The sequence below is a fragment of the Phyllostomus discolor genome, chromosome 6 (assembly GCF_004126475.2).
Source record: "Phyllostomus discolor isolate MPI-MPIP mPhyDis1 chromosome 6, mPhyDis1.pri.v3, whole genome shotgun sequence".
Classification (NCBI taxonomy): Eukaryota; Metazoa; Chordata; class Mammalia; order Chiroptera; family Phyllostomidae; genus Phyllostomus; species Phyllostomus discolor.
In genome coordinates, this window is record NC_040908.2 from 78661768 (window position 1) to 78679299 (window position 17532).

General features: G+C 43.9%; 1 non-coding gene across 1 annotated transcript; it reads right to left on the reverse strand.

Annotated features, from left to right (window-relative positions):
* Positions 1-10492: 10492 nt before the first annotated feature.
* LOC114501176 lies at positions 10493-10628 on the reverse strand. Its single transcript, XR_003684936.1, has one exon. It is a non-coding gene; the product is annotated as a small nucleolar RNA SNORA21 (small nucleolar RNA).
* Positions 10629-17532: the final 6904 nt, after the last annotated feature.

Genomic DNA, 17532 nt, shown 5'->3' on the forward strand with positions numbered 1-17532 from the left:
ACTCCCAGAGAAGGAGTAAGGTCCTGGTAGGAAAGTGGGGGACTGATGGGTTGGTGTCCTTACCCCTGTGGTGCCAAGGGTGAGTTCAAAGCCTGAGGTATGAGCAGCGCTGACAATAAAGATAGAACTTTATGGACCCAAGCAGGGGGTCGGAGAGTCTTAGACCAGTGCTTCTTCAAATTTAATGTATACATGAATCACCAGGGATCTTGTTAATGTGCAGTTTCTGATTCAGTGGGTCTGAGGTGAAGCCTGAAATTCTGCATTCCTAATGAGCTTCCAGTAGCACTGATTGATGCTAGTCTGAGAGGCTGCAGTTTGAGTTGCTACACATATTGTATTATATATCTCCATATGTACACACCCAGGATCCTCTTTGAACATATTTTAAAAGACTTTACTTATTTATTTTTAGAGAGAAGAGAAGGGAGAGAGAAAGATAGGGAGAGAAACATTGATGTGCAAGAGAAACATTGATCTCTCAACCCGGGACCTGGCCAACAACCCAGGTGACCCTTCAACCCTTTGGTTTATGTGATGATGCCCAACCCACTCAGTCACACTACCCTGGGCATGGGATCCTCTTTGACGGAGAGGCCAGTGTTTCTCCTCAGTCTCCCAGCATAGGCTGTCTTTGGGTAAAGACCTGAATTCTGTTTTTCTTGCACCTTGGGTTTTGTCCTCTCTGATTTCAAAATGTTTTATTTATTTGTTTGTTTTTTTTTAGACAGAGGGGAAGGGAGGGAGAGAAACACCAATGTGGGGTTGCCTCTCAAATGCCACCCTACCAGAGACCTGGCCTGCAACCCAGGCAAATGCGTTGATGGGAACTGAACCAGCGACCTTTTGGTTCACAGGCCAGAGCTCAATCCACTGAGCCACACCAGTCAGAGCTGTCCTCTTTTCAATCAGATTCTACCATCACTGTACAAACTAAAAGACGATCTTTTCGTACACTGAGTAGAACTTTGGAGGGAGCAAAAGGTGGAATTCCAGAGCTAAGGGGATCTTTCTGATACTCTTCAAATCTGGGAGGATGTCACTAAACCAGGAGGATGTTTACACTTGGGCTTGGGGGGTGTCTCTTTCTGTTTCAGCTACAAACCAGGAAACAGAAAGGAGAAGTTGGATTTATTGTAGGGTGGGTTGTATTGGGTCTGCTCCTAAACCCCATCCTCATCTGAAATTATGAGTGGGACAGAGTGGGGAAGCTCTAGCAAGATTTTAAAGGGATGAGGGCCCCGTGGCTGTAAACCTTCTCTTCTGCCAATCACCCCTCCCCACCCCTGGCCCTCTTCAGGTTTCTGGAGGAGCTGAAAGTTGTGCCTTCTCCCTGCCCTGCCAAGCTGCTCACTGGTTGCTCTGGAGGTTGTGCTTTGCGGTCTCCTTGGAAACCATTAGTTGCTAAGCAACAGGAGCATCATTTGTGCTGAGCTCTAGCATCTAATTATCCCATCACAGCGGCTGAGAAGGGTTTGGGGAGCTGAGGGGGTGGGGGAGGCCAAGCACAGGAGCAAGGGGATAACTCTTTTAGCAGAGCAGATTCATTGGCTACGTTGAATTCATTTAAAGCCACAGCACCCTGTTCCTCTAGTGAATATCCTCAGGTCTTAGAGTAAGAAAACTAGAATCACAAATGCCTTGGTGTCTCACTCTTGGACCCACTCTTTCCAGACTGTCTCTGTCTTGGGTTCTCAATTCTAAATTCTCTCAAGTTCCCTCCCCTGCTTCCTTCCTTCTAAATCCCATATTCAAGTTAACTAATATGTATTAAGTATGAGATAGGTCTCTGGAACTGTGCTAGGCACCAGGGATATAAAGATAAGCTAAATTTCTGCCCTCAAGGAGCTCCTCATCTCCCTATGCTGCCTGAACTAGAAGATTAGCTCCTAAAACAGGCCCACTCTTTCTGAACTACAGTACTTTTTTTTTTTTCTTGAACTCTGGTAGTTTTTCAACCAGAAACCTCAGATGAGAACCCAGGTCTGTTGAATATACTGCTGGTTCTCTTTCCATAATGCCACTCTTCTGCTTCCCAGTGGATTAGAAAAACATACCCACCCGATTAAATAAATATAAACAAACAAATAAACAAATAAATAGAAAAGTGTGTACATTTGGTTTCTTGGATACATCAGCCTCTATTAGGAACTATCATCCTCTTGTTGACAAATGATACCATATGACTTTAGGCAGGTCACTTTGAACCTTAACTTTGCCACCTAAATTGGAGAGACTCATTTCTTCCCATTCAACTAGCAAGATATGACAGGTATAAAACCTACTTTAAAATATAGGTGCAGAAGGAATGCAGGAGATCATTGTCAAAATCTGTGGGACAGACTAGGAGAAACCCAGGGAACTTGAACCTAGAGGTAAGATGTTGTGCTCACAAGATGTCAGTCTGATGAGAAACAGCAGAACCTCTGTCCTTGAAATCCGAGGCTGGAAAAGGCTGTGCTAATGAAAAATCTCAGTCTTTCAGTTGGAAAAGACTTGGATGCTCCTTTTTGTTTATTTGTTTGTTTGTTTTTGTTTTTCCTAATGTTGCCTATGATAAAATCACTTAGACCAAATCTGCTTCCAGCTTTGCAACTTTGGCAAAGTTTCCTACCTAACTACTCTGAGCTGCAGTTTCCTCTTCTGTAGAAAGGGTATAAAAATCTGTCTCACTGGGATATTGTGTCTATCACTCAAGCTAATTTATTTAAGAGTATCTAGCAAAATATCTGGCTTAATAAATATTAGTTTAAGTAATAATTCTCATCCTTTCCTTTTTATTAACCCTTAGTACAGATAAAGAGAGACTCAGGCAATTAATGACTTTTCCAAGGTTATAGAATAAGTAGGGAATAAGATGACATAGAATTTAGAATTTGCTTTTCCAGCTGTACCATTGATGCAAAGGAAAGGCAGTCAGTCTGAAAGGGAAAATGACTGAGATTGGACCAGCTGTTCCTTGTATAGCAAGCATGCCACAGGGGTACCAAACACACAGTAAACATTTCATTCAGTAAAACATTTGTTGAGCAACTCCTCTATGGTGGAGTTGCTTGGTGGTTGGGATACAGAGATGACAAAACACAATTCTTATTCTCAAGTTGCTGAGTTTTAAAGAATGAACCACATTTAGTCTGGTTAAAATACAGAAGGGGATAGTCCAAAAAGAGGGAGCAGCATATGAAGAGGCTCACAAACATGAATTATTTTGACACTTTCTGGAACTACAAACTGTACATCTTGGTTAGAAAGAAGTATTCAAAGATGGGCATGGTGAGAGCTCTAGCTACTAGTGGGATTAGTGGCTTTGTAGATTGTGCTAAAGAGCTTGTTTTTGTTTTGGGGTGTTTTTTTAGATTTTATTTATTTATTTTTAGAGAGGGAAGGGAGGGAGAAAGAGAGAGAGAGAAACATCAATGTGTGGTTGCTGGGGGCTATGGCCTACAACCCAGGCATGTGCCCCGACTGGGGATCGAACCTGCAATGCTTTGGTTTGCAGCCCACACTCAATCCACTGAGCTACACCAGCCAGGGCAAGAGCTTGGTTTTTACCCTGAAGAAAATAGAAAGCTTTTGGGTCAAGATGTCAGTGTAGGGAGACAGGGATCGCCTCTTTGCACAATCATATCAAAATTACAACTAAAATGTAGAGCAACCATCACTCAGAACCATCAGAAATTGAGCTGAATGGAAGTTTGACAACTACAGAATTATCCATCCAGACTGGTAGAATGGGCTGGTCCCTCACCTGTCGGGGAGCTGACCAACAACTGACCTTTGACACAGGTCGGATGAGATGCATCTGCACAGCAGAGGTGACTGTGGCCAGATCTCCTGTCTATCTCCTCCTGTATGCCTGTCCCTGCTAGCAATAGGTGGTGGGATTTTTAGATACCTGTGTTTTATAACAAAAAATCTGCACAATGCCTCTGATTCTGCCCAAAATGACTTGCTGACCACAGAATAGAGACCCCTAGCAACCCTAATGTTGCCTGCTTCCCCCACCTGGGAAGTTAAGGACAAAATTAAACTATGGGCAGACCAACTGCCAGAACACTGAAGGAAGCTGTTGCTAGGAATGTTTCCTAAGGAGTCACCACTAAAAAGCTTAAGATTTATTAGAGCCACTACCCCTCCTTTACCCTGGACAGGAGTGTATAGAAGCAAGGAGTTCTAGTTGAAAATAATAATCTCAGTACATGGAAACGAACACAAAACATGCCCCTCCCCCCAAGATGTATAAATCAAAAAAACCTAGGCAAAAAACCAGTTACCTAACCGAGACAAATCTAACCTCAATGGATAATAGCTAATTTCTATATACCTACAAATCACCCCTTGCACCCTTTTAATTTAGACCAATTCCTAGAATCTTAATAGATACCTATTTACTAATCGACACCTGAAAGTTTGTGCCCGTATAGCTTGTTGGCTATCTGATTAATGACCCTCTTGGTCAAAATAACCTTTGTTTAATATGGTTGATCTGTGGGACCTCCTGTACTTTTCGGTTATTTCTTTGTTTAGCATGATTGATCTGTAAAACCTTCTGTGTTTTTAGAAATGATTTCTACAGTAACCATTTTTGTTTTAACAATCACACTATGCATTGAATGTTGTATAACCTCCCCTATAAAAATAAAGATTGATTTTTCTCAGTGAGTCAGTTGGGCCCCAAAAGCCTGGCTGTCCTCCGGCACCCTACCAGGTGTCTCGCTTCAGTCGCTTTGCCTTAGCCATGCATAGTGCATCCTTCAGGGACCCTGAGACCCTGCTGAAGCTGGACCCCGGCACTCACCCACATCTGATGGATAAAAATTTGGGAGAAATGTCTCAGGAGCAAGGAGTCCCAGCCCCACACCAGACCCCCAGCGTAGGATTTCAGTGCCAGGAAGATAAGTCCCCATAACTTGTGGCTATAAAAACCATTTGGTGGAAGAAACTTCTGGAGCACCAAACAGTTTTTCTTAAAGAACTCACACATGGACTCATCTATACAGACTTATTCCCTCTGAGCTCCAGCACAGGGGTAGCAATTGAAAGACACCAATGGAATACAGAGATAAACTGAAGTGTCTGGCAACAAGGTGAGCAGAGGCCATTGTCACTTTCCTAAAACCTCAGCCTGTGAAGCCAGCAAGCTGGTGCCATATCTGAGACTCTATTGACCTGGCTAACATTCTTTGACCCTCCTTGGAGGTCTCCAGGGACTTGGCCCCACCCAATTTATGGTCCCACCCAAGCTGCTTTTCCTTATGAATGGCTGGTCTTGGCTCGTGCTTCACACCTTAATCCTCTCAAACAAGCAACAGTTGGCCTCAGTGACCCCAGGTTCAGCACTAGCAACAGCCAGCCTAGATTCACAGCTTGGCTTCAACTGGGAATCTCCAAGTCCAACACAAGTAGCAGCCATTTCAGATTGCTTTAGGCAGGGTGGCCCTGGGCAGAACACAGATGGGGCCTGACCTTGGCCTGCACTCCCTGGGAAACCCCGGGGCCAGCTACAGATCATATCTGAGCACCACCACCTTGCCCCTGTACAGCTGATCCTTCATGGAGTGTGGAGGTTGTGGTCAGTGGTCACAGCCAGTGCTTGAAGCTGACTGACCTGAGTAAATCCCTAGCGTTGACCTCCCAACAGCAACCAAGGCTCAACTACAAGAGGAGGGTGTACCTCAAGTACCCAGCTTAGGTGATAGAGGAGGCTGTGCCACTGGACACTACAGGACACCTACTACATTAGGCCATACTACCAAGACATGGAGTCAAAGCAGCTCTGCCTAATACATAGAAACAATCAGATGGAGGCTGACAAAACAAGGAGATAAAAGAACATTGCCCAAATGAAAGAACTCTAGAAAAAAACCCAAACTCCAGAAAAAGAACTAAACAAAATGGTGATAAGCAATCTATCACATGAAGAGTTCAAAACACTGGTTATAAGGATGCTCAAGGAACTTAGTGAGGACCTCAACAACATAAAAAAGATCCAGTCAGAAATGAAGGATACACTAAATGAAATAAAGAACAATTTACAGGAAAACAACAGTAGAGTGGATGAAGCCAAGAACCAAATCAATGATTTGGAATATAAGGAAGCAAAAAACAACCAATCAGAACAACAAGAAGAAAAAAGAATCCAAAAACATGAGGATAGTGTAAGTAGCCTCTGAGACAACTTTAAGCACTCCAACATTTGTATCATATGGGGTGCCAGAAGGAGAAGAGAAAGAGCAAGAAATTGGAAATCTATTTGAAAAACTAATGAAATAAAACTTCCCTAATTTGATGAAGGAAATAAACATGCAAGTCCAGGAAGCACAGAGAATACCAAACAAGATGGATGCAAAGATTCCTGCTCCAAGACACATCATAATTAAAATGCCAAAGGTTAAAGACAAAGAGAATCTTAAAGCTGCAAGAGAAAAGTAGTTACCTACAGGGGAATTCCCATAAGACTGTCAGATGATTTCTCAAAAGAAACTTTGCAGACTAGAAGGGATTGGCAAGAAATATTCAAAATCATGAAAAGCAGAGACCCACAGCCAAGACTGCTCTACTCAACAAAGCTATCATTTAGAATTGCAGGGCTGCTAAAGAGCTTCGCAGACAAGAAAAAACTAAAGAAGTTCATCATCACCAGACCAGTGTTATATGAAATGTTAAAAGGACTTATTTAAGAAAAAAAAAAATCAACCCTGGTTGGTGTGACTTAGTGGATTGAGTGCTAGCCTGCAAACCAAAGGGTCACTTGTTCAATTCCCAGTCAGGGCACATGCCTGTGTTGCAGGTCAGGTCCCCAGTAGGGGGACCTCAAGAGGCAACCACACACTAATGTTTCTCTCCCTCTCTCCCTCCCTTCCCCTTTGTCTAAATAAATACATAAGATATATATTTTTAAAAGTTGGAGTGCTTACTCTGGAGGACATGGGGACATCTCTATGGGGTAGTCTACATGGCAGGGGATTGAAGTCTCCTGTCAACATCCAGCAAGGAACTGAGACCTCCAACTAATAGCCATGTAAATAAACAAGCTTGGAAGCATATTTTCCAGTCCCAGTCAAGTCTTCAGATGATTGTGGTCCAGGTAGATATCTTTGCTGTAACATCATGAGACACCCTGAGTCAGAAATACCAAGGTAAGCTTCTCCCAGATTCCTGATTCTCAGAATAAATAACTGTTTTTATAAATCACTAAGTGTTGAGGTAAATTGTAACATCCTATGTAATTTTCATAATTAAATATGTGAGTCTGGAGCAGAGGACGGATATGGAATAAAGAGAGAGAAGGTGAGCAATGTTAAATTCATGAATGTGAAAGAGTCCTTGAAGAAAGCAGAAGAAGGGAAGGAGGAAAACGACCAAGGACAGGATGCTGGAAAACACTTGATTTGAAAGACAGATGGAGGGAGAGGAGCTGATGTAGGAGGAATGAGAATTAGGAGGAAACCCAGAAGGGAGTGGATGGAGAGTTACAAATGATTTGAAGCTAAGTACTAAAAATGTCCACCATCTTGAGGGTTATGCATATCCTTAGGGACAGATGAGGGTGAGGAAGCCAGACTATGAGAGTCCAAAGTTACCTGGGAGGATGTAGAGTTAGAACTGTGTAGATTGTTCTTTGAAACAGCTTAGCTAGGAAGAAAAGGAGGACATTAACCAGAGGGGAGTTTGGGGTACAAAATAAAAAGCTCATCCCTTTCGTTTTCAAAGTTAAGGATGCAGGAGAGAGGATTGTGTAACTGATGGAGAGGCTTCGGAGGAAGAAGAAAATGGGGTTCAAATCAGAGGTGAGGCATTAGCTTTGGCCCTAGGAACAACAGAAAGAAAAAAGGCAATGATACAGAGGAAATGTTATACTTTTGGGGGCAGGTTGTGTGGGAAAGGCTTGGAGATAGAAGGAGTAAGTTAATAGAGCTCCCTCCTGAAAGCCTCTGCTTTCTCTGAGAAGTAGGAAACTCAAAGTTTTGGGCCTGAAAAGGGGTGAGAGGAGAAATTGAAATTGCTGTTGTTGGGAGACAAGGGTGCAGCTAGCAAGATCCTTGAGGATAGCTGGTCTTTAGGGGCACTGAGTAGATTCTCCAGAGAAATAGAACCAGCAGGATATGTATTTATAGAGAGATTTATTTTAGGAATTGGCTCATGCCAATTGTGGACACTTGACAAATCCAAAGTCTGGTGGGGTAGGCAGCAGGCTGGAGACTCAGGGAGAATTGCACTTCAAGTCCAAAAGCAGTCTGCTGGCAGAATTCCTTCTTTCTTGATGGGGAAAGGGGACGAGGTCAGTCTTTGTTCTATTAGGGCCTTTAACTGATTGGATACGACCCACCTAGACTCTGGGGGTAATCTGCTTACTCAAAGTCCACTGGTTTAAATGTTAACCTCATCAAAATACCTTCCAGATACATCCAGAATAATATTTGACCAAACATCAGGGCACCATGGTCCAGTCAAGTTGACACATAAAATTAGCTATCACACTGACCTTTATAGTTGGGAGTTTTTTCAAACTATACAACAGTTGGGGTGTAGAAATTATAAAATTGTCAGGTTGCACTGACTCAGAGTTGGGGAGGGTTTTGAAGATATGGGAAGTTGAGGGTATCAGCAAGAGTGAAGGGATGGAAATAAGATCTAGGCCTAGTTATGAAAAGGAATGATAGATGTGATGGGGCAGAACACTGAGGGGTGGGGGTTTCAGTGAGGTACAATGTAGAATAAAGGTGTAAGAGAAAGGGAGAGCAGGGGAGGTGTAGATGGGCCAGGACATAGAATGGTGGCCATCTACGTCACTGCTGAGGACAGAAAGCCAGGGTCATCATTGCAGCTGCATGGATCAAAATCTTGTGAGACAACAGCAACTTGAGACCCTGGTCTCTCAAGGGGCCAGGCTGAGAACAAAGTTAGTAAAAGGAGGTGGGTGAAAATGGGGCCAGCTGGAGGGAGCGAGGCAGCATGAGGTCTGTTTGAAGGAGCCACCCATGCAGTGCTGGAGGGGCTACCTGGTAGAAAGAGGAACCTAGTGCAGCCACACCTTCTAGCTTTTTCAAGAGAAGCCAGAAATCTAAATTTTTAGGTAAAGTATTCTTATTTCCAAATTTAACCTGACATACATTATAAAAATGCATTTTATGAGCCAAACAACATACATCTTCAAGGCCAGCTTTGCCAATGAGGTCCCCAGGGACAGGGTGTTGGAAGGGGAGTAGGTTTTTTGCTAGATGAGCAATGGGAAAGGATAGTTGTGACCTGATGAGGTCACGGAGAGACCTGATGAGATCACTGGGCAGGAGTAGGGAGGGACTATAGAAGAAGGTTGCCCCATAGCAATGATAAACAGGCTAGGATGGGATTGACTGAGAAGCTTAACACCTATGGAGCTCATGGAATTATGGGCCAGAAATTTAAAATGAAAAGGAGGGAAGAGACTGGCTCTTGGGCTCTTTTCCTTGAGGATTCCTAGATGAGCATGCTGCAGCTGCCTGCATTTCCCAAAGGATGGTATTTTGGATGGTGTGTGGGTGAGAGAAGAAACTACGGGTGCAGTCTCGAATCTGGCTGGCCTGGCAGAGGGTGGTAAGGTTATTCTTTGGGTACTCTAAAGGAGACAGGCTCTGAGGCAGAAGATTGCCATTCTTCCAAAATTATGTAGCTTTTATATCTTATGTTGTTTAGATTTTAAACTAATCCTATAGAACTAAGATAATTAAAAACTAACAGGGGGAAGGATAGGGAAACCCAGGAGTTAAAGAGTTTAGCCTTAATTGATAGGCTTAAGTGATTAAAGCTGTAACTAAAGAGTTAGAGCTTAGCATAATTGATAGGCTTAAGTGATTAATGCAGTGGAAAGCTGTTACTCCAAAATTGTGTAGCTTTTGAATAAAGACTCCTTTCCTTTATCAACAAACCTTTGCCTCCAGAATTTTGCCTAGAGGGCAGCAGCAGGCAGCAGAACACCACTTACTGTTCTGTAACATTTGGGGCTAAGGGGATAGAGGCTGGAGGGTTATAGAAGCAGTATAGGGTTCATTGTATCCAGTGGGCCCAGCCTGGAAAGAAAGTATTGCAATGAAAGGGGTGGGGTGTGGAAGTGAAGGAGAAATTGCCCCATGAAGACCTGACCCACCATTTTCCATAGTCACGAAGAGTCTCTGACAGAGTTTAAGCAGAGAAGTGGCATAGTTCAGTTTGGTTGTAGTGAGGTTACTGTAAGAGTAAATGGAGACTTGACTGTGGGATAGTTAAGTCTCCTCATAGGCCTGCGGGAGAGATAATCCATACAAGAAATAATGATGGCTGCAATTAACATGAATTAACTTTTTCAGTAAGTGTTTATTAAATGCCTTTGTACCAATCACTGTGCTAAGTGTTGGATTCACAGGTGAATGAAATTGTCTTCCTGAAATTACGGTCTAGTTAGTGGGAGATATTATAGAGTTCACTACTACATTGCACTAGGATTTTAGTAGAAGTACTAACAGCTTTTTTTTCCCCTTGTCACACCACGGATTGAAGTGAAACAACACGACATGCTGCCACTTCACCCAAAAGCGGTGTTTTTACTTTGCCCTTTCATGACGGCTCAGTGGGTCATTAGTGAAAGGCCCAATGAGTGCTTTTCAAAGGGGCACTAATAGCTATTATTTATTGAGTGCTAACCACATGTCAGGCACTGTGCTAAGTTTTTACATATTTTTAAAAGTCTACTTTTTTAAAGTCTACTTTTTTTAAAGATTTTTTCTTTATTCACTTAGAGAGAGTGGAAGGGAGGGAGAAAGGGCGAGAAACATCAATGTGTGGTTGCCTCTCACGTGGCCCCCCACTGAGGAGCTAGCCTGCAACCTAGGCATGTACCCTGACTAGGAATTGAACTGGCAACCCTTGGTTTGCAGTCCAAGCTCAACCCACTGAGCTACACTGGCCAGGGCTAACATCTACTTTTTTTTTTTTTAGATTTTATTTATTTATTTTTAGAGAGGGAAGGGAGGGAGGGAGGGAGGGAGGGAGGGGGAGAGACAGACAGACAGACAGACAGACATCAATGTGCGGTTGCTGGGGTTATGGCCTGCAACCCAGGAATGTACCCTGGCTAGGAATCAAACCTGGGACACTGTGGTTCCCAGCCCGCGCTCAATCCACTGAGCTACGCCAGCCAGGGCTTAAAGTCTAGTTTTTAAAACAAGATTGTATTTACTTATTTTTAGGGAGAAGGGAAGGGAGGGAAGAAAGAGGGAGGGAAACATCGATGCGTGAGAGATACATGGATTGGTTTCTTTTCCCACGCTCCCAACTGGGAACCTGGCCCGCAAATAGGCGACCTTTCAGTTTGCAGGCCAGCACACCAGCCAGGGCTGTATTTTCTTGATTTAATCTTCATAATAACCTCTGTGAGGTGGGTACTATTATTATCCTCATTTTATCAATGAAGAAACTGGGTCAGAGAAGTTAGATGACTTGGCAAATAGGCTCCTTACTGAAGGAGCAACTTACATGGTCTTGGGCAATCCTGAAGGTCTTCCTGGTGGAAGTGGTGAATACATGAAGACCTGACAGTTGAGTAGGAGTTAGCTGAGTGAAGATGGAGGAAGAGCTGGAGACTATTCTAGTGTGAGAGAACTGCAAAAGCTTAAGGTTAGAGAATGGACCCACTGAGGCTTTAGGTGGTATTTAGGGAAGTCACTGAAGCAGTTAGGACCAGATGAAGAGCTCTGTAACCCCCTTTAAGGATTCTAATTTTTAAAATATTTTATTTATTTTTAGAGAAAGGGGAAGGGAGGGAGAAAGAGAGGGAGAGAAACATCAATGTGTGGTTGCCTCTCACACAACCCCCACTGGAGACCTGGCCTGTAACCCAGGCATGTGCCCTAGACTGGGAATTGAACTGGTGACCCTTTGCTTTGCAGGCCAGCACTCAATCCACTGAGCCACACTAGCCAGGGCAAGGATTCGAATTTTGACTCTAAGGATAAAAGGAAGCTCTTGAAGTATGTTAAACTAGAGAATGTCATGATAAAATTTGTGCCTATAAAGATGATTTTTGCTGCAATGTGTTGGGTGAACAGCTGAGAGACATTTTAGATATCTCTTGACATGCTGTAGAGATAAAAGATTCTAGGCAAAAGATGATAAGAGATTTTAGGATGATAGTTTTGGGGGAGAGAGATGTAGAGGGGTGGAGAGTGGAGTTACGGATGCCTCCCAGGTCCTGGCTTGGGCAACTGGGTGGCTGCTAGCACTGGACTAGCTTCAGCATGCAGTGGGGATAGGAGGAGCAGATTTGTGGGGAAAGGGTGGAAATCTTTCAGTTTTGAACTTGCTGAATTGAGTCCCTGAAGAACACCCAGGTGGAGGTGTGGAAGGTGGTTGGTTGCCTGGTCTGGAACTCATGAAGGTTGTCAGCATAGCTGTGACACCTGCAGCCTGAGAAGAGTGCATGCCAAATGAGAAGACAAGGTCAAGGACAGAGCCTGGGACACCAGTATTCATGGGCAAAGGAAAAGAGCAGCCTGCAAAGGACACGGATAAACTTCCCTAAAAGAAAATAAGAGTTAGCAGGGAGTGGTACCCCGCCTATGGAAAGAATACTTCTAGGAGCACTTTCTGCAGCACACTGGTGCTCAAGGAAGGGAAGAGATTGGAATGTGCTTCTTGGATTTGGCCAATAGAAGTAATGAGATTGCTACAATTGGGGAGGGAAGATGTGGGAATGAGTGGGATTAGGTTGGGCGAGAGGGTATTGTACTGAAAGTCTGGTTAGAATGGGATCTGGAATTCACTGAAGGGCTGACACCAGACAGTCTGGGGAGAGCAGGCATAAAGGAAAAGGGTAGGAAGAGTTTTTTCTTTTCTCCTGCAGTTCTTGATAGTTTTTAAAAGTTTTATTGATTGATTTTAGAGAGCAGGATGGAGACATTAATTTGTTGTTCTACTTATTCATTCATTGGTTGATTCTTGTATGTGCCCTGACCCAGGATTGAACCCACAACCTTGGGATATTGGGACAACACTCTAACCAACTGAGCTACATGGCTAGGACTGTTGTGCATTTCTTTAGATACTTTTGGTTGGGGTTGGGTCCCCTCCTGGGTTGTTTGTAGGAACTAATGATGGGCACAGGAAGGAGGGTTAAGACGGCCTTCCTGGGATATTTGTGGTCTGTAGAGGAGATGTGAATTGAAGCCACAGAAGAACTGAGCTTATATGGATCAGCCTTCCCTTCTGGCCTGAGCAGGAATTTGAGTTCTAGCCCCTTCTATTCAACCTCTACAGGAATGTGGGGAAGGCACCTGCGATCTCTTAAGCCCAGTGGACAAGGGACCAAACAAAATTGTGACCTTTTAGCCTCGGAGTCTAGCCATTTCTGACAGCCCCACTCCTGACACACACACACACACACACACACACACACACACACACAGGAGTTCCAGGTTCAGGTGTGGCACAGCCAGTCCCTAGAGAGTACGGGGTGGGGGGGCATGTTTTAAGGTCACCACTGGGAGGAAGAGCAAGTTATAATGGGATAGGGCCAGACCCTTTGGAATCCTACCTCACACTCTGGATGGGCAGGGGTGGGGGTGGGGCGGTTGGTCTTGGCACAGCTATCCAAGACCACACCCAGCCCTTGAACTCTGCTTTCTTCCATTTCCTCAAGCCCTATTTAATATGCACATCAGATGTGGTGCCCTTTACAAAACTGCCATTTGTACAGAAGCCCTCAGGGAGGAGGAGGGAAGCCACTTCCCCCTCCAGCCACTTCCATTTACAGGGATCTGCAGTCAAATACAAACCTCCGGTCACTTCACTCACTAGCTCAGTGAGTGCTGATGGTTCACCAGCTCCTGAAATGTTCTTGCTGGAAGTTTTTCTTCAGGTCTGTCAGAAATGTCCAGGCCTCTGAGCTTCTAAAACCCACCAGGGTCCTCTCCACCTCAGTCCTTCCTCCCTACTCCCCCAGCCCTGAGCTCTGAGCTCCCCTGTGCCTACTATTTAGGCCAGTCTCACTGCCTGTGGCATATTTGCCTCAAGTCTCCCCAGTTCTCTATCTCTGGAAAGGAGTAAGAGTCCATCTGCTAGCAGCTCCCATTCCACCCATCCTGTTTTGAGGGTGCAGGAGAAGCCAGGGAATGGGAAATAAGCTCTGCAGATAGGCAAAGGGCTGGGGGCAAAGTAAATGGCTTTGCAGCAGATGAGCCAGTGATACCAGCTCTGACTGCTACTTTCCAGCTTGGGACCTTGATCCTGAGATCGAGTTTCCTGTCTATAAATGGAGGTGGTAAACCTACCTCAGGGCTATGTGAGGAATAAATGACACAAGGTACAAAGTGCCAGCACAGTGTTTGGCACACAGTTGGTACTTAAAACAAGTTCCTTCCCTCCTCTTCACTTCGAGCCTATGATGAAGAGAAAGAAAGGGAAACTAGTGTTGTTGGAGACAGCTCTCCAGAGCCAGTGAGGCATGTTGAGGTTAGGGGTACAGATCTTTTTTATTCTGTGCCAGAAGAGAAAGGGAGGGAGGACCAGAGACTTGGGCCCCTCCAATGCTTCTTTTCTCAGTATACTCCTTGGTCCGCCTTGGGGAGGCATTCTGGAGAAGGTATTCCTCATAGGTAGAAAGAGGTCTGGTGAGGAGGGCCTGGCATGGGGGCATTGCCTCTGGGTCTTGAACAACCCCTTCTCTTCTCCCCCCAACTCATAATCCAATTTCTATTTCTACTCCCTCCTCTGGACCTCATCACCATAGCAACCATTTTCTCAGTTGCACTTCATCCATTTCTCCTGAAAATTTTTTTTCTGCACCCCCCAGCACCACAATCTTTTTTTTTCCTCTATCAGTCTGCACTCCTACATACTCATTGTACTCAGCTTTCTCTTCATCTCTCAGTTTCTCTTTCTTGCTTTCCATTTGTTCCTGCCTGCTTCTGTTGAAATTTTCACTCTGCAGCTTTCCTCCTGTCAGTCCCTTTTCAAGTTCACTAGAAATGGAAACTACTAGCAAATAGGATTCAGCTTAAAGGTAGGAAAAACAGATGTTCATGATGGTATGGGCTGTCTTGGGAGCCAGTAAGGACCCCATTACTAGGAGTGTTCAAGAAATGCTGATAGCCCTGGCTGATGTGGCTCAGTGGACTGAGTGCCAGCCTATAAACCAAAAGGTCACCAATCTGATTTCTAGTCAGGGCACATGCCTGGGTTGTGGGCCAGGTAACTGGGAACATGCAAGAGGCAACCAATTATGTTCTCTCCCTCTTTTTCCTTCTCTAAACATAAATAAAATCTTTTTAAAAAATGGGTGTTGGCAGGGAGTTGAGCATCAGAAAGAATTTGAACGAGGTAGATGGTCTTTGAGACCCTATCCCACCAATATCTGTGATTCCCTCCTGCATTTGCTCTTTCTGTGTCCATCACCCAAGCTCTCTGTGTCCCCTGTAACTGAGGTCTGTTTCTTCTTTCTCCACCATGACTATATGAAAGTGCAACCTGCACTGATTGCATTAAGTCCACGTCTTTAATTATCATCTTTTATTGTTCAATTGTCCCCCATCTTATGAGCTCCTTCAGGGCAGATTATGTGTTACCTGTATTATGTGTTATAGAATAAAAACATTACTCATTGACTGTTTTTCAGCTTCCCTCTGCCCCGCCTCCTCTCATTCCCAAGATAATTTTTATCCTTCACCTGTTGTTGGAAATCTTGTCTTGCCTACTCAGCTCCAGGGTTTCCGTAACTGAGAACTGGGAGAGTAGAAGGTGAGAAATAGGACTAAAGAGGCAGGAGACCGGGCAACATGCTTGTGTATTAGGGAGAATCTGGGTAATGAGTGAAGAAAATGATGAAACCTGAGAGGCTAAGGCAATCCACTTAATCAGGAGATGACAGTGGGTAAAGAGAGAGAGAGAGAAGCTCTGTTGATTACAGAGTATAGAGAGCGGGCAGAGAGAGCAGCTGATTTAGGATTTGCAGAGAATAACTCAACTGCTGCAAGTTGTAGCAGAATAGAAGAGGAAAGGGAATTTTAACAAGTGGTGCTGTGGGTACTAATTGGATCACCTTCAAGGGATACAAGTAAAAAATTGGGATTTCTTTTTGAAATTATTTTTGATATTTGGTATATGAGTTGCAGAACCCCAGAATATATTCCAGTTACATATTCTCACAGGATATATCATGGTGCCAAGGGTATAGGTGCCCCATTAAGCTATACCCAGTCCCTGCAGATACATCAGATGTGGTCCTGAGGCTGTGGGATCCTGCAAAAAGACCAAAACATTAAGCTTTTCCTCTTACCCCTTACCTTTTAAAAACATTTAGTAATCTGGAACTTCAAGTTACAAATGCCCTAAGAATAAGAATTAGAATTGGTTATGGGTCTAGACAGAGGTGAAAATGAGGCCCAGGGAAGTAAATCAGCTTGCTCGAAGTTGTAGAGCAGGTTTTAGGTCTGACCGGGACTGGGACTATGTTTGGCCCAGGATTTTGTCCACAATCCAGGGATGCTTTTTTAGATTGGGCCAGATAGCCACATGCATACAAATAGGGTCATGATTAGAAAGGGCAGGGTGCCTGAGAGACTGGGGGTTCTTCGCATTCCTGTTTAGGGCCCTGCACTAGATAAAGAGGCCAAGTCTGCCTTTCCATATTTATGGTTTCACAGGGAAGTGAGCCAGGTATAGGAAGAAGTCCAGTGGAAAGTTGGAAGTAAGTGCTGCAGTGTCGTGGGGTCTGGGCTGGGAATTAGGAGACTTAGGCACCTCTTTCAGCTGTCACTCACCAGCTGCATGATTTTAGGCAAGTCCTTTGACCACTATGAGCCTCAGTTTCCCCATGTGAACATTCTCTTTTTTTTAAATCTTCACTTGAAGATATGTTTATGGATTTTAGAGAGAGAGGAAAGGAAAGAGAAAAACATTGATTGGTTGCCTCCCATACCTGCCAAGACTGGGGATTGAACCCACAAGCTTAAGGTGTAATGGGATGACACTCCAACTGAGCCACCTGGCCAGGACTGAACATTATCTCTCTTTAAAAAAAAATTGATTTGAGAGAGAGACAGACAGGAAGGGGGTGGGAAGAGAGAAACATCAATTTTGTTGTTCCACTTATTTATACATTCATTGGTAGATTCTTATGTGTGCCAATGATAGGGGACATAAGGGCTGAAAAATTTTAGTTTAAGGGCTGTTAAATTTTGTGTTTTTTGGACTATAAGATGCACCCCCCCCGCCAACACACACACCAAATTTGGGAGGAATAATGGTTGTTAAGGTTGCTATTAAGTTCTGTTTACATTTACATTGGTGAAATGTTATGTTATTTATGTTATTAAATATTTTAGCACATTTTTTTCTTCAAATTTTTTTTTTCTATTTTCCTCCTGTAAAATCTAGGTGTGTCTTATGGTCCAAAAAACATGGTAGTTATAAGCCTAGCAAGTAATGTATATGTTAAAGCTTTTCAGAAACTACAGATAAGGCCCACCCTGGCTCCTGGGAAAACAGCTGACTTCCTGGGGCACTGCTAAAGATTAATGCCTG